Source organism: Rhinolophus sinicus, chromosome X (assembly GCF_036562045.2).
Source record: "Rhinolophus sinicus isolate RSC01 chromosome X, ASM3656204v1, whole genome shotgun sequence".
Classification (NCBI taxonomy): Eukaryota; Metazoa; Chordata; class Mammalia; order Chiroptera; family Rhinolophidae; genus Rhinolophus; species Rhinolophus sinicus.
The window spans coordinates 112,336,018-112,347,083 of record NC_133768.1 but is presented as its reverse complement, the minus strand read 5'-3'; the positions used below and the strand labels follow the sequence as shown (position 1 = coordinate 112,347,083).

Here is an 11,066-nt window from a genome sequence, read left to right as displayed (position 1 = left end):
CCTAATTTCTTACTCTGGGTTCGATTCAGAAAAGATTGACAACCATTGGTCTAGAGGAACCGACTCACTGTGTTGTAGCTATACACTCCTTGGAATGAGAACAACTCATGAAGGTAAATTCCTGTCCATTATCATGGATAAGTATTTACTGGGGAAAATCATGTGTGATCGAACAAACAAAACAATAGCTGTCATTGTACCAAAGTACATATTATATCTTGGTTAAGGCTCTTGAATTCCTTCGAGTTTCCCAGTTCAGCCCAGGAAGGATTCAGTGTGTTCCATTCTCATGCTGTTACTTACAGATATTTTTGCTTTGCTAGTTCTTCTTAGATCTTCACATACTTTGGATTCAGATTTTGTTCTGTCTAGGTAAATGATTTCCCACTGTGATGTCCTCCATTTCTCCTCTGTGCTTTACATACGAGGGCCATGTGTGGCCATCAAAGTACCCTGGGGGGTCTGGAGGCTTGCATACCCTTGTGTTACTGGTGCAGGGGCCTTGCCCCTCTCAGGATAAAAATCAGGAGAGTGGGCAACAGTTTTGCAGAGAGAAAGGCTTATTAAATAGAAAGCTTGATGCACCAAGAAAACACACTCTGAAAGAGAATGGATGTGGCTCCCTGAGGCTTACAGGTACAGCGGTTTTATAGGTTCTTGGGATTGGGGGCCACCGCTTCCTTTCTCCCTCCCCAAGGTATGTTAAGGTGGGTCCTACGCTGCACCTGCACAGTGTACCTACATGTTACTTCATGGGCCGCCTGTCTCATTAGCTTCTTAAATCTCCACCTAAGGGAGTGTTTTTTACTATGATAATGAGGACAAGTTAAGTATAGGACAGCTCTTAATTAATCTGCATGGGTGACTTTAGAAACTTTCCCTGGCCCACTTATCTCTCCTGTGATTATGGCTCTGTCAGCTCATTGTTTCTTTAGGCCGGGGGACGTGGCGGCAGGCTGTGTGACCACCCACTCTACTTGTAGTCCTCCTCTTAACGTTCTTCATATGGTCAGAAAGTAGCTGCTATTCCATATAATGTCAAGGTGCTGATAACGAAAGAGAAGGAAATCTTCGATGATTAGTATGGGAATTTCCTCAGCATTTCCCCAGTCTGTTGATACCAGAGGGTATCTGGGGCTTTCCATCCAGCAAGAAATTGTGGACATCATTTTCTCCATGTTAAGTGCTTCAAGGACATCATACTGCAGAAATCCATTTTATGTCTCTATCTCAGGCTCTGGCTTAAGGAAATCGTCCTGAGATATGACACTGCAGTTTGGGAGATGTTTCTGCAAATTCTTAGCCAGTGTGGTCTTCCCACCATTTGTCACACCACTGATTCCAATGACAAATGTTTTCATAATTAGCTTTGAAAATTACGTCTTCCTAAATGTGCTGTGTCCAGGTTCCCCCTGGGGGGAGGTACTGGGGAAAAGGGCCTGGTGGAGAGAAGGCTGTTGTTCCTTGGCTTCTCCTCAGTTTATCCTGAATATTCCAAATGCACTGCAATTGCTTAAGGTGCAATTAAGCAATTAAGGTTCCACTTTCATAAACAAGCTAGGTGCCAGTTCGAATCCTCCCAATCAAAGAGGCAGAAGTGACAGCCAAGCGCACGCCTGTCACTAACCCACCAACTCCGCAGTTCCCAGCTCACCAAGTGACAGGCCCACAGCCCCTTCCCCCGTGCCCCTGCTGGGTCAGAGCAGCCCGGGTAGAAGTCGCCAAATCAGTTCCCTGCTGGGCTCCAGCTGGTTTCGCAGCCGCTGTGCTCAGTTTTCAGTGTTGCAGGTCTGCTCTCACTCCATGACTGTGAGCTCCTGGAGGACTGGGCAGTTGTCTGATTCATCTTCTTGTCTCCAATGGTCTGGAACACAGTAGTTGCGCCAAAAAACGTTGGATGAATGAGTGGATAGATGGATGAATGCTACTTAGCAGAACACCTTGGATATTCCAGTTGCCAAATGATAATAGATTGAACTGAATCGTCATCCAAATCTCATTTCTTTTCATCCTATCCCAGTGGGGGCAAAGGCTGTCCTTCAGTCTGCCTCAGGTTATCATTTCCACTCATGCTCTGAATTCCATCCCAGCTGCCTCCCCGGGAGCCTCACTCCATCCATTACCTTCTCCCTCCAGAATCTCTAGTCGCTCTGCTCCCGTTTCTCTGACTGGCTCCTTTCCCTACAGTAACAAACGTGTTCAGGTCTCCCCTCCCATTCTAAAAATAAATATCTTCAACTTCGTGTTTCTCCTTCTCCTCCTTTTCCTTTACTTTGCAGTATCAAGCTGAGCCTCATTGTAGAGTAATGCAGCTTCCCCTTTTGGGGGACTCTTCAATGTCAATACCCTTAGATATTTTTCTCTTGGGTTCATCAGACGACTCACAGAAGACTCTTGCAGCTGCCAGAATTGTAAGGTCAGAGTCGGAGAAGTCTGGGGGCTTACAGTTTTCAAGATACATACCATCCACTTAACCCCTCTATTTTCAATATGATGCTCCAGCCGTCCACTGGGTTTGGGAACTCCCAGTCCAAAGTCCATCTGCTTTACCCTCTCCAGGTAATAATTCTTCTGACTTCTGTCAGGTCAGGGAAAGTCTAGCTACTCAGTGCTGTCGGGCATCGACTGCAAGAGGGTATTTGGAAATTAACCTACTTCTTAAACAGTTTTCAAACAACCCTCATTATGTTGGTGCCCATCCCCTTCACCTGCACTTCTAGAGTTACTGTTTACATCCTTTGAAGATTCTTCTGGGGGGGGGGTAGTAAATCAGAATGGTTTTTGGCTTCTCCTCTTTAGGGCTTAGGATTCCCAGTCTGTGGCCTTCTTAGGTCTGCTAAGTCAATCACTATTCACCCATCTGCTTTTCAGCATTCAACATTTAGTTGTTGTTTCCTTTCCTGCCTTTCCAATCTTTCCAAATATCATTGTATAGTAGTTTTACTGGGGTTGGGGGAGGTGGTACAGTCAGATATGGAAGTATGTGTTCCACCTTCACCAAACAGCATGGTGGGCATAGGGGTCTGCCTGCCTCCGCATTTTTGTTACCAAGCCATGCTCCCTAAAATACTCCAGACTCAAATGGTCTCATTAGGCTCTCTGATCCGTTCTGTGACCATTCTGCCCTTTCAGCTCTCAGCCCTCCAGACCATGCACTCTAACCCAACTTCCTATCCATAAACCCTCACACCATGCTTGATGTTCAGGTGCTTGCCAATGTGTCATTTGAAATTGACAGTGTGCCTAGTATGCGGGCTGCATCAGACAGTAAATCTACAGAGATCATTTGCGATGTGGTCCTTACTCAGGTAGCTGCCATATAAATGTATCCGGTGCAAAGTCAGGTTGGGGGTTGCGGGTGGGGAGGTCCAATGCAGATGTGTCAGGTGTGCATTGGAATTCACATTTCTGGTTCTGTCCTGGGAGGGACCTGTAACCCACGTGACCTCTTATTTGTAGTAGGGATCTTCCTGCAACGCTTACTTAACTCAAATATGTAAAATCAGCATGGTTCTTTGATGTTGTGTGATCATGTATATACAAGACTGTTGTTATTCCCCAAAAGCACGATGGTGGTCCATTTTCGAACACCAAATTTCCAAGGCTTTTTGGTCCAAATGTTACATGCAAACTGACTTAGCTGTTTTTTGTTTTTTTTTAATTCTGTCTTATTTTCTTTACAGTTTCAAGAGTGATAACAAGAACTCTTTCCAGTATAATCTCATTCTCAGTCATTTAGCTTTGGGAGAATGCACTTTAGGCTGAAGTTGTATGCCATACTGATGTTTTGGGGTGAGATTTAAGGACACAGTTTGGGGGTAGATTTTTGTTTTGCATTTTGGGGGGCATGGGGACAGTTGTCATTATGAGTTAAGTGCCTCAGAATGGGTGGGACCTTTGGGGTATGCTTTTCTACTCCTATTTCAACAGTGTGGAAGCAATAGGTAAGGAACTATAGGGTAGTAGTTTGAGACAGATTGAGCCACCGTTCCTGCACTCGCACTTGGCTGCCAGGAAGGGTCCTTCGGAGTCCTAAAAGCCTAGTGCCGTTTACTGCAAAACCGGTAAGGGTGCGTGCTCCGTGGGCTTCTGCTTGTTCTGGTACCCTCTTCTCAACAGGGTGCAGGCCTGGCTGGCTGGCTGCCTCACTGTCTTATGACACGAATGTTTAGGAGTTCTGTAATGTGAATGGTGATACTATTTGGATTTGAGCTTAAGAAAAATCCTCCTTAGGCCTCTGGTCTAAACGCCTTGCACTGAGGAGGTGGGGGCAGGGATTGCCAGGGAGCCAGATATTGGGTATACAAGCAGTATTAATTAGAATTCTCCAGAGAAACAAAGCAAACAGAATCAATCTCTCTCTCTCTCTCTCTCTCTCTCTCTCTCTCTCTCTCTCTCTCTCTCTCTCTCTCTCTCTCTCCTCTGTCTCTGTCTGTCTCAATGGGAAGTGGCTGGTTCATGGGAATGAGGGAACTTTTTGGGGTAATATAAATGTTCAAAAACTAGATTGCTATGATGGGTACACGACTTTGTAAATATACTAATCATCATTGAATTGTATATTTAAAGCAGATTAATTTTATGGTATACAAATAAAAACCATTAGTAACAAGAAGGCAGTTCTGGGAGCTCATGAACACAGTTCCCCACCACCGACTACATCCCCCCACCATGGTGGTGGTGCTCCAGGACTGAGGAAAACTGAACACAGAGGGAATACTCACTATGCCGGTGGGTACATGGCCATTTCCATGAGCAAAGGGATGCTACCCTACCAACATCCTGGAGGTGCAAGTAGCGCCAATTAAGAGAAAATAAAAACTTGTGTTATGGCACCATCTACTGGGAAATAAAAGGAAAGGCCTTTAGTTACCAACCTGCTGAATTGCTAAAATCAAAATGGTACCTAAATAAGCAAAGTGTTCACTGCTTGAAATGTGATAATAAAGAAATAACCCATCAACCTCCATGAACAATTATAGCAACAAGGTAATATAGAAAGGAAATTTCAATTATCCAGGGACCAAACTCAAAGTCATGGAAGATTGTGATCTAAATGATAGAGAATTCAAAATAGCAGTCATGAAAAAACTCAGTGAGATACAAGAAAACTCGGAAAGGCAGTTCAATAAGCTCAGGAATAAAAATAACGAACAGAAGGAGTACATTACAACTAAGATTGAACACGGCACCTTGAGCTGAGCTGCGGCTGAGCTCCCGGATGGCTCAGTTGGTTGAAGCGCGTCCTCTCAACCACAAGGTTGCCGGTTCGACCCCCGCAAGGGATGGTGGGCTGTGCCCCCTGCAACTAGCAACGGCAACTGGACCTGGAGCTGAGCTGCGCCCTCCACAACTAAGACTGAAAGGACAACAACTCGAAGCTGAATGGCACCCTCCACAACTAAGATTGAAAGGACAACAACTTGACTTGGAAAAAAGTCCTGGAAGTACACACTGTTCCCCAATAAAGTCCTGTTAAAAAAAGAAGAAGAAGAAGGAATACATTACCAGAGATTGAAACTCTGAAAAAGAATGAAACACAGATTTTGGAGATGAAGAACTCAATAAGCTTAAGAATACATTATAAAGCATTGGGAATAGAACAGACTATATGGAAGAGAGAATTAGCAAGTTCAAAGATAGAAATCTAGAAATGATTCAGATGCAAGAGGAGAGAGAACTAATTTCTTTTTAAAACAAAGAACTCTATGAGAACTATCTGAATCCTTTACAAAGGGCAACACAAGGATAATGGGTATCCCAGAAGGAGAAGAGAAGAAGATGGGAACAGAGTCTCTATTCAAAGAAATAATTGAAGAGAACTACCCAAACTTAGGGAAGGAACTGGACATTTAAGTATGACAAGCTAGTAAAACACTTAATTATCTCAGCACAAAAGACCTTTACCAAGACACATTATATTAAAACTGTCAAAGTTAATGATAAAGAAAGAATTCTCAAGGGATCTAGGGGTGAAAAAAAGAAAGAAAAAAGACATTAACATAAAAAAACAAATCAGGTTTCTCAGCAGATACCTGACAGGCTAGGAGAGCGTGGAATAATATATTCAAAGTATTGAAAGAAGTAAAATACCAACCAAGAACAATATGTACAGCAAAGTTATCCGTTAGATATGAAGGATAAATAAAGGCTTTTCCAGACAAACAAAAGCTGAGGGAATTTACCACCAGAAGACCTTCATTACAAGAAATGTTGAAAGGAGCTCTACATGAAACAAAAAGACGAAAGTACAAAATTTTTGAATAAGCTGACAAACAGGCAGAAGCAGAAAATTACAATTCCATTTAAAATTGCGTGTGAAGCATTTAATTATAACATAAAAGTTAAAGGAAAAAAATTAAAAATAACTATAGCTACTTCAATTTGGTAATGAATACGTAAAATAAAAAGGGATAATTTGTCATAATAGAAACATAAAAAGGGAAGAGGAAAAAGATGGAAATTGTACAGGCAAATGAAGATAAAATGCTGTCAGAAGAAAAAAGATTATTTTATCTAAGATATTTTATCACAAATTTCATGGTAAACACAAAACAAAAATCCAGAGCTGAGACACAAAACATTAAAAAAAGAGGAAACAGAGAAAAAATGTAGAAAACCACCAAACTAAAATAACAGACAGAAACACGGGGAGGAAACAATGGAGATACATAGCAATTGGGAAACAAGTGATAAAATGGCTGTAGTAAGTCCTCATATATCAATAATCACCCTAAATGTAAATGGACTGAACTCACCAATCTAAAGGCATAGTAGCTAAATGGGTAAGACCCAACTATATTCTGAAGACCAATCTCACTCCAAAGACAAACATAGGCTCAAACTGAAGGGGTGGAACATGACACTCAGAGCAAATGGTATTTAGAGAAAAGCTGGTATAGCCATAGTTATATCAGACAGACTTCAGGACAAAAAAGCGAACAAGAGACAAAATGAACATTTTATAATGATAAAGGAGACAATCTACCAGAAAGACATAACACTTAATTATGTATATGCACTCAACTTGGGAGCACCAAAACATGTAAAGAAATTATTAAAAGACCTTAAAGGGAAAATGCACATCAACACAATAATAGAAGGATACTTGAAAACCCCACTTACACCAGTGGATAGCTCATCCAAAGTTAATTCCTTATGTTTCAATAAGGAAACATCAGCCTTAAATGATACATTAGGCCAATAGAAATAACAGATATTTACAGAATTTTTCTTCCCAAAGTGACAGAATGCACATTCTTCTCAAGCGCACATGGAACATTCTCAAGAATAGACCATATGTTGGGACACAAAACAAGTCTCAATAAGTTTAACAAGATTGAAGTTAAATCATGTATTTTTCCCAATGGATGAATCAGTGGATGAATATATATCAGTGGATGAATATGTCATATCAGTGGATTAATATATAAAGAAAAAATTATATGTATGTATGTGTATATATATATATATATATATATATATATATATATATATATATATATATATTTCAGCCATAAAATAAGGATAGCCTGCTATTTGCAAGAGCATAGATGGACCTTGAGGGCATTATGCTGTGTGAAATAAATCAAAGACAAATACTGTGTGATCTCACTAATATGTGGAATCTAAAAAAACCAAACTCATAGAAACAGAAAGTAGAATGGTGGTTACCAGGGGCTGGGGGTGGGGAAAATGGGAAGATGTTGGTCAAAGTGTACAAACTTCCAGTTATAAGATGAATCAGTTCTGGGGATCTAATATACAACATGGTGACTATAGTTAACAATACTGTATTATATATTTGAAAAGTTCCAAGATAGCACTCGTATATCTTAAATATTCTCACAACAAAATGGTAATTTTGTGAGGTAATGGAGGTGGTGACTCACATCACATTGTCCACCTTAAATGTACGCAGTGTTATATGTCGATTTTATATCAATAAAGCTGGAAAAAATAAATGAAACAATACACTTCTAAATAACCCAGGCATCTTTAGGAACATTTTAAAATATTTTAAACTGTGAGAAAATGAAAATATAATATATCAAAATTTGGAATTGCAGGTAGAACAGTTTTAATTAGAGCAGAAATCAATTAAATTAAAAACAGGAAAACAATAGACAAAGTCAGTGAAACTAAAATCTGATTATTTGAATAGATCAATAAAATTGAAAATCTCTAGCCAGGCTAACCAAGGAAGAAAGACAGAGGAGAGGAGACACAAGTTGTCAATATGAGGACTAAAACCAGATATATCACTACTGACCCACATACATTAAAATAATAATAAATGGAATACTACAAACAATCTATTCCTGTACATTTGATAACTTAGATGATACGGACCGATTCCTTAAATGCTCAAACTGAAAAACTAACTTAAGGAAAAAAAGATAACCTGAATAGTCTAACATCTACTGAAGAAATTGAATTTGTAGTTAAAAACTTTTCAAAAAACTCCAGGCTAGATGGTTTCACTTAAGAATTCTACCAAAACATTTAAGTAAGACATAATACCAGTTTCACACAATCTCTTTCAGAAAACAGAAGACAGAACACTGTCCTACTCATTTTATGAAGCCAGCATTATCCTAATACCCAAACCAGGCAAAGATGTTACCAAACAAACAAACAACAAAACAAAACTCGACAGACCAATATCTCTCACAAACATAGATGCAAAGATTCTTACAGTTACAAACTTCTGCTCTGCAAAAGACACAGTTAAGATAATGAAAAGACAAGCCACAGAACAGGAGAAAATATTTCCAAAAGACACATTTGCTAAAAGACTGTTATACAAGATATACAAGGAGGTTTTAAATTCAACAATATGAAAACAAACAACTTGTTTAAAAGATGGACTGGACTTAGTGACTTGCTTCCAAAGAATAGAGTATCTACGGAAACAGGGGTAACTTTACATAAAGAAACCCAGCAGACATGACCTTGTTCATATGATGAAGGTTAACCTCATCAGTGATAAATTATGTTGATAGTATATATCACTGATACAATGTGATGAGAAGGGCACTTTATCTTTGTAGTATTCTTCCTTCCCCAAACCAATAACTCCAGTCTAATCATGATAAAAACATCAGACAAACCCAAATAGAGGAGCATTCTACAAAATATCTGGCCAATTGTTCAAAACTTCCAATGTCATGAGAAACAAGGAAAGAGTGAGAACTGTCACAGATGAGAGGAGACTATAGAGAAATGGTGACTAAATGTGATGTCATTTCTTGGAGGAGATCCTGGAACAGAAAGGGAGTGACGTCCAAGTCTGGAATTTAGTTAATAGTAATGTAATAATGTGGGTTTCTTAGTTTTTTCAAATGTACCATGGTGACGTAAGATGTTAATGGTAAGAAAAACTGAGTGAGGAGAATATGGTAACTCTCTGTACTGTCTTTGCAACTTTTCTGTAAGTTTGAAGTTATCCCAAAATAAAAATTTCTTTTTCAAAACCCAATTGTATTTCTACATACCAGTGTGACCATTCCAAAAATAAAAATTAATGAAACATTTTTATTCTTCATAACATCAAAAAATAAAATGCCTAGGAATAAATTTATCAAAAGGGGTATAAGACTTGTACAGTGAAAACCACAAAATATTGTTGAGGAAAGATAAAGAAGATCTAAATAAAAGGATAGACATGCCGTGTTCATAGATTTTAAAATGTGACATAGTTAAGATGATGTATATATTCAACACATCCCTTATCAAAATTCCACCTGGTTTTTTTTTGCAGAAATTTACAAGCTGATCCTAAAATTTACCTGGAAATGCGAAGATCCCCAAATCGCCAAAGCGATATTGAAAAGTAAGAAAAAAGGGGAAGGACTGTCACTTTGATTTTAAAACCTACTATAAAGCAGTTGTCAAGTATGGTACCAGTAAGGATAAACATGTAGATCAATGAAACATAACAGAGAATCCAGAAGTTAACCCTTTTGTTGATGGTCAATTTATTATTGACAAAGATGCCCAAGGCATCCAGTCAGGGAAAGGATAGTCTTCAACAATTGGTGCTGGGACAATTGGCTATTCACATGCAACAAAGATTAATTTAGACCCTTACCTCATGCTATACACAAAAATTAACTCACAATTAATCAGAGACATAAATGTAAGAGATAAAAATTATTTAAATTTTAGAAGAAAATATTGGAAAAGTCTTTATGACCTTGGGTTAGGTAAAGAGTTCTTAAATATAACACCAAAAAACATAATCCATGAAAGAAAAAATGATAAATTGGACTTTATAAAAAATCAAAACATTTGGCCTTCAAAAAACACTATTAAGAAAATTAAAAGACAAACCATAGACTGGGAGAAAATGTTTGTAACTCACATACCTGATAAGGATCTAGTATTTAGAAGAACTCTTACAACTCAAAAGCAAAAAGACATAAAATGAATCAATTCTATGCTACGTAAAATATATCTCAATACAAACTTTTAAAAACACCCTGGAAAGCAGAGGAAAAAAAGGAAAGTTCATCTCTTAGACAGTTTATTAGGGATCATACAGAGCTCATTGGGCTGTTATATGTTGTTGTGTGTTGTTGCTGTGGTGATGGTAGGAGTGGTGGCTTTCCCATGAGGGCTGAGGGGCAAGCAATGATTTGGGTCTTTTAAAATAAGAAGTAACAAGTCAATAAAATAGAACGTTGCTGGCTTGAACTTTGGAGTAGCAGTGGAGGCGGCGAACAGAAGTTGGGTAGGTTTAAAAACTATTCAGGATGCAGAAGTGGCAATAGTTTGCGCCGACTGGTACAGGGAATGGGGAAGTGAGGATGCGTGGGATCCAGCGGGCTTAGAGTTGAATTCCTGTTGTCCTCCCAAACTTACTGTCCCCCGCGCTGCTGATCCCAGTGAGTGGGTCAGCATCCTGGCACAGAGTAAGCTTCACTGATTGACTTTGGAGGGAAAGAATGAATGAACAGAGGGAAAACATGACCAAAGCATTCCCAGGTCCTGCCAAACAGCCAGTCCTAAAGTCACACTCAGGGCTGGCTCAGCAGGTGTCTCCCAGAATTTCCCTCTCACTT

General features: G+C 39.3%; 1 pseudogene; it reads right to left on the bottom strand.

Moving 5' to 3' along the window:
* Positions 1 to 287: 287 nt before the first annotated feature.
* Positions 288 to 1,429, bottom strand: LOC109437105 (nicotinamide riboside kinase 1; annotated as a pseudogene).
* Positions 1,430 to 11,066: the final 9,637 nt, after the last annotated feature.